The sequence below is a fragment of the Oncorhynchus clarkii genome, chromosome 12 (genome assembly GCF_045791955.1).
Source record: "Oncorhynchus clarkii lewisi isolate Uvic-CL-2024 chromosome 12, UVic_Ocla_1.0, whole genome shotgun sequence".
Classification (NCBI taxonomy): domain Eukaryota; kingdom Metazoa; phylum Chordata; class Actinopteri; order Salmoniformes; family Salmonidae; genus Oncorhynchus; species Oncorhynchus clarkii.
In genome coordinates, this window is record NC_092158.1 from 7066628 (window position 1) to 7076627 (window position 10000).

Sequence of the window (10000 nt, forward strand, 5' to 3'; positions counted from 1 at the left end):
CCCTCTTCTAATGGCCCGTCAGTACATTTAACCTGCTTTGAAGAACACTGCAGACAGTCTGCCTCTGAGCCCAGAGATGAGTGCTTACAGATTCTCACCTAACCAGGAGTCTACAGCAGACAATGTGTGTGTGTGTGTGTGTGTGTGTGTGTGTGTGTGTGTGTGTGTGTGTGTGTGTGTGTGTGTGTGTGTGTGTGTGTGTGTGTGTGTGTGTGTGTGTGTGTGTGTGTGTGTGTGTGTGTGAGGGTGTGTGTGTGTGTGTGTGTGTGTGTGTGTGTGTGTGTGTGTGTGTGTGTGTGTGTGTGTATTAACACTGGGATTGGGGTAGGAGATGAGTAAAAGTTGGGATGAGGGTTGTAAAGGTATTTTGCGGTGTGACTAGTCTAAACGACGGGGAACGAGGAAATGACACAGCCTGATGACTCACACTAAATTCCACCGCCGCTCTGTCGTTCGCTACACACTTCAGTCTGAGACTGCCATCGTTGAAGCTGTTTGTGGTGATCAGGGACACGAGGGGCGTTGTATCAAAAACAAAGTCATAGTGAAGCAAGTAGCTTTGTGGTGACCTGGCCTCTGCAATCATCCGACCTCAACCCAACTGCGATGGGCTGGGATGAGTGAAGGAGAATCAGCCAACAAGTGCTCAGCATATGTGGGAACTCCTTCGAGACTATTTGGAAAAAACATTCAGAGGTATTTGGTATTTTATTAGGATTCCTATTAGCTGTTGCAAAAGCAGCAGCTGCTCTTCCTGGGGTTCCACACAAGTGAAGCTGGTTGAGACAAGGCCAAGAATGTGCAAAGCTGTCATCAAGGCAAAGGGTGGCTAATTTGAAGAATCTCAAATATAAAATAGATTTTTTAAAATTTGTTTAACACTTTTTTGGTTACTACATGATTCCATATATGTTACATAATACAGACTTAACTCAGCCAGGGAATAACACTGACTGGGAATAGGGAAGGTTTATCTCAGCCAGGGAATAACACTGACTGGGAATAGGGAAGGTTTAACTCAGCCAGGGAATAACACTGACTGGGAATAGGGAAGCTATAACTCAGCCAGGGAATAACACAGACTGGGAATAGGGAAGGTTTAACTCAGCCAGGGAATAACACTGACTGGGAATAGGGAAGGTTTATCTCAGCCAGGGACTAACACTGACTGGGAACAGGGAAGGTTTAATCAGCCAGGGAATAACACTGACTGGGAATAGGGAAGGTTTAACTCAGCCAGGGAATAACACTGACTGGGAACAGGGAAGGTTTAACTCAGCCAGGGAATAACACTGACTGGGAATAGGGAAGGTTTAACTCAGCCAGGGAATAACACTGACTGGGAATAGGGAAGCTATAACTCAGCCAGGGAATAACACTGACTGGGAATAGGGAAGGTTTAACTCAGCCAGGGAATAACACTGACTGGGAATAGGGAAGGTTTATCTCAGCCAGGGAATAACACTGACTGGGAACAGGGAAGGTTTAATCAGCCAGGGAATAACACTGACTGGGAATAGGGAAGGTTTAACTCAGCCAGGGAATAACACTGACTGGGAATAGGGAAGGTTTAATCAGCCAGGGAATAACACTGACTGGGAACAGGGAAGGTTTAACTCAGCCAGGGAATAACACTGACTGGGAATAGGGAAGGTTTAACTCAGCCAGGGAATAACACTGACTGGGAATAGGGAAGGTTTAACTCAGCCAGGGAATAACACTGACTGGGAACAGGGAAGGTTTAATCAGCCAGGAAATGACACTGACTGGGAATAGGGAAGGTTTAACTCAGCCAGGGAATAACACTGACTGGGAATAGGGAAGGTTTAACTCAGCCAGGGAATAACACTGACTGGGAACAGGGAAGGTTTAATCAGCCAGGAAATGACACTGACTGGGAATAGGGAAGGTTTAACTCAGCCAGGGAATAACACTGACTGGGAATAGGGAAGGTTTAATCAGCCAGGGAATGACACTGACTGTGAATAGGGAAGGTTTAACTCAGCCAGGGAATAACACTGACTGGGAACAGGGAAGGTTTAATCAGCCAGGAAATGACACTGACTGGTAATAGGGAAGGTTTAACTCAGCCAGGGAATAACACTGACTGGGAATAGGGAAGGTTTAATCAGCCAGGGAATGACACTGACTGTGAATAGGGAAGGTTTAATCAGCCAGGGAATGACACTGACTGGGAATAGGGAAGGTTTAATCAGCCAGGGAATAACACTGACTGGGAATAGGGAAGGTTTAATCAGCCAGGGAATGACACTGACTGGGAATAGGGAAGGTTTAATCAGCCAGGGAATGACACTGACTGGGAATTGGGAAGGTTTAACTCAGCCAGGGAATAACACTGACTGGGAATTGGGCAGGAAGGAGAGTTGACTACTGGGGAGAAGAGAAGGGGGATTTAAAGGAAAAACGATGACCTCACTGTTATATTTAGGAGTCCAGTGCTAGTCAATGGAAGGCAGCAGGGTGTTTTTAAGAGAGAGGGAAGTGAGTGAGTGTGGAGGAGAGGTGCATGGGAAAGGACGGGGGGGGGGGGGGGGGGGGGGAAGGGGGGGGGTACGGAGAGGGAGGTTGGGTGTGTGAATTGGCTGATGTACCACAAGACTACTGTGAGCAATGAACATCTCACATGAACACCAACACAGAGACACATACTGCAAGACATCAGCAGATAATACCAATAGTACTCTCAGTAGGTAATACCAATAGTACTCTCAGTAGATAATACCAATAGTACTCTCAGTAGGTAATACCAATAGTACTCTCAGTAGATAATACCAATAGTACTCTCAGTAGATAATACCAATAGTACTCTCAGTAGGTAATAATAATAGTACTCTCAGTAGGTAATACCAATAGTACTCTCAGTAGATAATACCAATAGTACTCTCAGTAGGTAATAATAATAGTACTCTCAGTAGGTAATACCAATAGTACTCTCAGTAGGTAATACCAATAGTACTCTCAGTAGATAATACCAATAGTACTCTCAGTAGGTAATAATAATAGTACTCTCAGTAGGTAATACCAATAGTACTCTCAGTAGGTAATAATAATAGTACTCTCAGTAGGTAATACCAATAGTACTCTCAGTAGGTAATAATAATAGTACTCTCAGTAGGTAATACCAATAGTACTCTCAGTAGGTAATACCAATAGTACTCTCAGTAGATAATACCAATAGTACTCTCAGTAGGTAATACCAATAGTACTCTCAGTAGATAATACCAATAGTACTCTCAGTAGATAATACCAATAGTACTCTCAGTAGATAATACCAATAGTACTCTCAGTAGATAATACCAATAGTACTCTCAGTAGGTAATGCCAATAGTACTCTCAGTAGATAATACCAATAGTACTCTCAGTAGGTAATACCAATAGTACTCTCAGTAGGTAATACCAATAGTACTCTCAGTAGGTAATACCAATAGTACTCTCAGTAGGTAATACCAATAGTACTCTCAGTAGATAATACCAATAGTACTCTCAGTAGGTAATAATAATAGTACTCTCAGTAGGTAATACCAATAGTACTCTCAGTAGGTAATAATAATAGTACTCTCAGTAGGTAATACCAATAGTACTCTCAGTAGGTAATAATAATAGTACTCTCAGTAGGTAATACCAATAGTACTCTCAGTAGGTAATACCAATAGTACTCTCAGTAGATAATACCAATAGTACTCTCAGTAGGTAATACCAATAGTACTCTCAGTAGATAATACCAATAGTACTCTCAGTAGGTAATGCCAATAGTACTCTCAGTAGATAATACCAATAGTACTCTCAGTAGGTAATACCAATAGTACTCTCAGTAGGTAATACCAATAGTACTCTCAGTAGATAATACCAATAGTACTCTCAGTAGGTAATACCAATAGTACTCTCAGTAGATAATACCAATAGTACTCTCAGTAGGTAATACCAATAGTACTCTCAGTAGGTAATACCAATAGTACTCTCAGTAGGTAATACCAATAGTACTCTCAGTAGATAATACCAATAGTGCTCTCAGTAGATAATACCAATAGTACTCTCAGTAGGTAATACCAATAGTACTCTCTCTACTCTCAGTAGGTAATACCAATAGTACTCTCTCTACTCTCAGTAGGTAATACCAATAGTACTCTCTCTACTCTCAGTAGGTAATACCAATAGTACTCTCAGTAGGTAATACCAATAGTACTCTCAGTAGGTAATACCAATAGTACTCTCAGTAGGTAATACCAATAGTACTCTCAGTAGGTAATACCAATAGTACTCTCTCTACTCTCAGTAGGTAATACCAATAGTACTCTCAGTAGGTAATACCAATAGTACTCTCAGTAGGTAATACCAATAGTACTCTCTCTACTCTCAGTAGGTAATACCAATAGTACTCTCTCTACTCTCAGTAGGTAATACCAATAGTACTCTCTCTACTCTCAGTAGGTAATACCAATAGTACTCTCAGTAGGTAATACCAATAGTACTCTCAGTAGATAATACCAATAGTACTCTCTCTACTCTCAGTAGGTAATACCAATAGTACTCTCAGTACTCTCAGTAGGTAATACCAATAGTACTCTCAGTAGGTAATACCAATAGTACTCTCAGTAGGTAATACCAATAGTACTCTCAGTAGGTAATACCAATAGTACTCTCAGTAGGTAATACCAATAGTACTCTCAGTAGGTAATACCAATAGTACTCTCAGTAGGTAATACCAATAGTACTCTCAGTAGATAATACCAATAGTACTCTCAGTAGGTAATACCAATAGTACTCTCAGTAGGTAATACCAATAGTACTCTCAGTAGGTAATACCAATAGTACTCTCAGTAGGTAATACCAATAGTACTCTCAGTAGGTAATACCAATAGTACTCTCAGTAGGTAATACCAATAGTACTCTCAGTAGATAATACCAATAGTACTCTCAGTAGGTAATACCAATAGTACTCTCAGTAGGTAATACCAATAGTACTCTCAGTAGGTAATACCAATAGTACTCTCTCTACTCTCAGTAGGTAATACCAATAGTACTCTCAGTAAGTAATACCAATAGTACTCTCAGTAGGTAATACCAATAGTACTCTCAGTAGGTAATACCAATAGTACTCTCAGTAGATAAAACCAATAGTACTCTCAGTAGGTAATACCAATAGTACTCTCAGTAGGTAATACCAATAGTACTCTCAGTAGGTAATACCAATAGTACTCTCAGTAGATAATACCAATAGTACTCTCAGTAGGTAATACCAATAGTACTCTCAGTAGATAATACCAATAGTACTCTCAGTAGGTAATACCAATAGTACTCTCAGTAGGTAATACCAATAGTACTCTCAGTAGGTAATACCAATAGTACTCTCAGTAGGTAATACCAATAGTACTCTCAGTAGGTAATACCAATAGTACTCTCAGTAGATAATACCAATAGTACTCTCAGTAGGTAATACCAATAGTACTCTCAGTAGGTAATACCAATAGTACTCTCAGTAGGTAATACCAATAGTACTCTCAGTAGGTAATACCAATAGTACTCTCAGTACTCTCAGTAGATAATACCAATAGTACTCTCAGTAGGTAATACCAATAGTACTCTCAGTAGATAATACCAATAGTACTCTCAGTAGGTAATACCAATAGTACTCTCTCTACTCTCAGTAGGTAATACCAATAGTACTCTCAGTAGGTAATACCAATAGTACTCTCTCTACTCTCAGTAGGTAATACCAATAGTACTCTCTCTACTCTCAGTAGGTAATACCAATAGTACTCTCAGTAGATAATAATAATAGTACTCTCAGTAGATAATACCAATAGTACTCTCAGTAGGTAATAATAATAGTACTCTCAGTAGGTAATACCAATAGTACTCTCAGTAGGTAATAATAATAGTACTCTCAGTAGATAATACCAATAGTACTCTCAGTAGATAATACCAATAGTACTCTCAGTAGATAATACCAATAGTACTCTCAGTAGGTAATACCAATAGTACTCTCAGTAGGTAATAATAATAGTACTCTCTCTACTCTCAGTATACAACAACAATACTATTCTCAGTAGCTTCCAAATCACTTCTTTAGGCTGCAGACAGGTGAAATGTTTAATTGTCCATTATATTTATGTTATGTTAACAGTAAGCTTTCTCACATTAAAGTAGGAATTTCATTCATGAGTTGATTTGAAAGAGAGAAAGGCTGAGTAAACAAATCCATCCATCATTAAATCAATCAGTCATGAATGGAACCCTATTCCCTATATATAGTGCACTACTTTAGACCAGAGCCCTATGGAACCCTATTCCCTACATAGTGTACTACTTTAGACCAGAGTCCTATGGAACCCTATTCCCTATATAGTGCACTACTTTAGACCAGAGCCCTATGGAACCCTATTCCCTACATAGTGTACTACTTTAGACCAGAGTCCTATGGAACCCTATTCCCTATATATAGTGCACTACTTTAGACCAGAGCCCTATGGAACCCTATTCCCTATATATAGTGCACTACTTTAGACCAGAGCCCTATGGAACCCTATTCCCTATATATAGTGCACTACTTTAGACCAGAGCCCTATGGAACCCTATTCCCTATATAGTGCACTACTTTAGCCTGGGGGCCTATGGGAACAGGGTCCATTTTGAACACAGTCCTGACCATCCAGAGGTAAAGCCGATGTGACAGGCAGTACTGACAAAACACCTCCAAGAGAGTCATGACCACCTCTGCTATCGGTCTGCTCTGACCTACAGGACCCAGAACACCTCCAAGAGAGTCATGACCACCTCTGCTATCGGTCTGCTCTGACCTAAAGGACCCCAGAACACCTCTGCTATCGGTCTGCCCTACCCTACAGGACCCAGAACACCTCTGCTATCGGTCTGCTCTACAGGACCCCAGAACACCTCTGCTATCGGTCTGCTCTACCCTACAGGACCCCAGAACACCTCTGCTATCGGTCTGCTCTGACCAACAGGACCCAGAACACCTCTGCTATCGGTCTACCCTACAGGACCCCAGAACACCTCTGCTATCGGTCTGCTCTACCGTAAAGGACCCCAGAACACCTCTGCTATCGGTCTGCTCTGACCAACAGGACCCCAGAACACCTCTGCTATCGGTCTGCTCTGACCAACAGGACCCCAGAACACCTCTGCTATCGGTCTGCTCTGACCAACAGGAACCCAGAAGGCCTCTGCTATCGGTCTGCTCTGACCAACAGGACCCCAGAACACCTCTGCTATCGGTCTGCTCTACAGGACCCCAGAACACCTCTGCTATCGGTCTGCTCTACCCTACAGGACCCCAGAACACCTCTGCTATCGGTCTGCTCTGCCCAACAGGACCCCAGAACACCTCTGCTATCGGTCTGCTCTACCCTACAGGACCCCAGAACACCTCTGCTATCGGTCTGCTCTACAGGACCCCAGAACACCTCTGCTATCGGTCTGCTCTGACCAACATGACCCCAGAACACCTCTGCTATCGGTCTGCTCTACCCTACAGGACCCCAGAACACCTCTGCTATCGGTCTGCTCTGACAAACATGACCCCAGAACACCTCTGCTATCGGTCTGCTCTGACCAACAGGACCCCAGAACGAACACCTCTGCTATCGGTCTGCTCTGACCAACATGACCCCAGAACACCTCTGCTATCGGTCTGCTCTGACCTAAAGGACCCCAGAACACCTCTGCTATCGGTCTGCCCTACCCTACAGGACCCAGAACACCTCTGCTATCGGTCTGCTCTACAGGACCCCAGAACACCTCTGCTATCGGTCTGCTCTACCCTACAGGACCCCAGAACACCTCTGCTATCGGTCTGCTCTGACCAACAGGACCCCAGAAGGTCTCTGCTGTCGGTCTGCACCTACCCTACAGGACCCCAGAACACCTCTGCAATCGGTCTGCTATACCCTACAGCACCCCAGAACACCTCTGCTATCGGTCTGCTCTACCCTAAAGGACCCCAGAACACCTCTGCTATCAGTCTGCTCTGACCAACAGGACCCCAGAACACCTCTGCTATCAGTCTGCTCTGACCAACAGGACCCCAGAACACCTCTGCTATCAGTCTGCTCTGACCAACAGGACCCCAGAACACCTCTGCTATCAGTCTGCTCTGACCAACAGGACCCAGAACACCTCTGCTATCGGTCTGCTCTACCCTACAGGACCCCAGAACACCTCTGCTATCGGTCTGCTCTGACCAACAGGACCCCAGAACACCTCTGCTATCGGTCTGCTCTGACCAACAGGACCCAGAACACCTCTGCTATCGGTCTGCTCTACCCTACAGGACCCCAGAACACCTCTGCTATCGGTCTGCTCTACCCTACAGGACCCCAGAACACCTCTGCTATCGGTCTGCTCTGACCAACAGGACCCCAGAACACCTCTGCTATCGGTCTGCTCTGACCAACAGGACCCAGAACACCTCTGCTATCGGTCTGCTCTACCCTACAGGACCCCAGAACACCTCTGCTATCGGTCTGCTCTACAGGACCCAGAACACCTCTGCTATCAGTCTGCTCTGACCAACAGGACCCCAGAACACCTCTGCTATCGGTCTGCCCTACCCTACAGGACCCCAGAACACCTCTGCTATCGGTCTGCTCTGACCAACAGGACCCCAGAACACCTCTGCTATCGGTCTGCTCTGACCAACAGGACCCCAGAACACCTCTGCTATCGGTCTGCTCTAACCTCCACGGCTTCCCTCCATCACGGCAGCCTGGATTCACTCAGGAAAACAGGCCTGTGATTATTTAGTAAAAGAAAACAGCCTCATTAGTGGTGGAAAACCAACATGGCTCAACCACACCAGCACATCTTGAGGAAACACTCTTCGCTCCTCTCCTCTCCCCTCCTCGCCTCTCCCTCTCTCCTCCCTCTCCCCTCCTCTCTCCTCTCCTTCTCTCCTCCTCTCCTCCCTCTCTTCTCTCCCTCTCTCCTCTCACCTACTCACCTCTCCCTCGCTCCTCCTCTCCTCTCCTCTCCCTCTATCCTCTCTCCTCCTCTCCTCCCTCTCTCCTCTCATCTCCTCTCCCTTTATTATCTCTCCTCCTCGCCACTCCCTCTCATCTCCTCTCCCTTTATTATCTCTCCTCCTCACCACTCCCTCTCTCCTCCTCTCCTCCCTCTCTCTTCTCATCTCCTATCCCTCTATCCTCTCCCCTCCTCGCCACTCTCCTCTCCTTCCTCTCTCCTCTCCTCTCCCTCTATCCTCCCTCTCTCCTCTCCCCTCCTCCCTCTCTCCTCCCTCTATCCTCTCCCCTCCTCGCCACTCCCTCTCTCCTCCTCTCCTCCCTCTCTCCTCCCTCTCTCCTCTCATGTCCTATTCTCTCCTCTCCTTCTCTCCTCTCCCACTACCCTCCTCTCCTCCCTCTCTTCTCTCCCGCTCTCTTCCCTCCCTCCTCTCCTTGTTTGCATTCAGTGTGATAGAGCAGTTAGACAGATCCCAGGTGGAGTAGAGAGTCAGTGGAGTACAGAGTGGAGTACACAGTGGAGAACAGAGTGGAGTACAGAGTGGAGAACAGAGTGGAGTACAGAGTGGAGTACACAGTGGAGAACAGAGTGGAGTACAGAGTGGAGTACAGAGTGGAGTACAGAGTGGAGTACAGCGTGAAGAACAGAGTGGAGTACAGAGTGGAGTACACAGCAGGACTCCACTACACTACAGTAACAGCACAGCTGGCAGGGTGTGCGTGAGACGGAGGTAATCACTCTGTAGTGAGTCAGACCACAGCTCTCTCCTCTCTCTCTCTCTCTCTCTCCTCTCTCCTCTCTCTCCTCTCTCTCCCTCTCTTCTCTCTCTCTCTCCTCTCTCTCTCTCTCCTCTCTCTCTCTCTCTCTCTCTCTCTCTCCCCCTCTCTCTCTCCTCTCTCTCTCTCTCCCTCTCTCTCTCCTCTCTCTCCCTCTCTCTCTCTCTCTCTCTGTCTCTCTCTCTCTCTCCTCTCTCTCTCTCTCTCCTCTCTCTCCTCTCTCT

At 45.3% G+C, this 10000-nt stretch overlaps 1 protein-coding gene and 1 long non-coding RNA gene across 16 annotated transcripts in view; one reads left to right on the forward strand and one right to left on the reverse strand.

The window, feature by feature from the left end:
- Positions 1-10000, forward strand: part of LOC139422672 (uncharacterized) — a 1300889-nt gene that overhangs the window by 116159 nt on the left and 1174730 nt on the right. The window lies entirely within an intron of this gene.
- LOC139422670 (transcription factor 4-like) overlaps positions 1-10000 on the reverse strand; it is a 411500-nt gene that overhangs the window by 36836 nt on the left and 364664 nt on the right. The gene's annotated exons all lie outside the window — the stretch shown is intronic.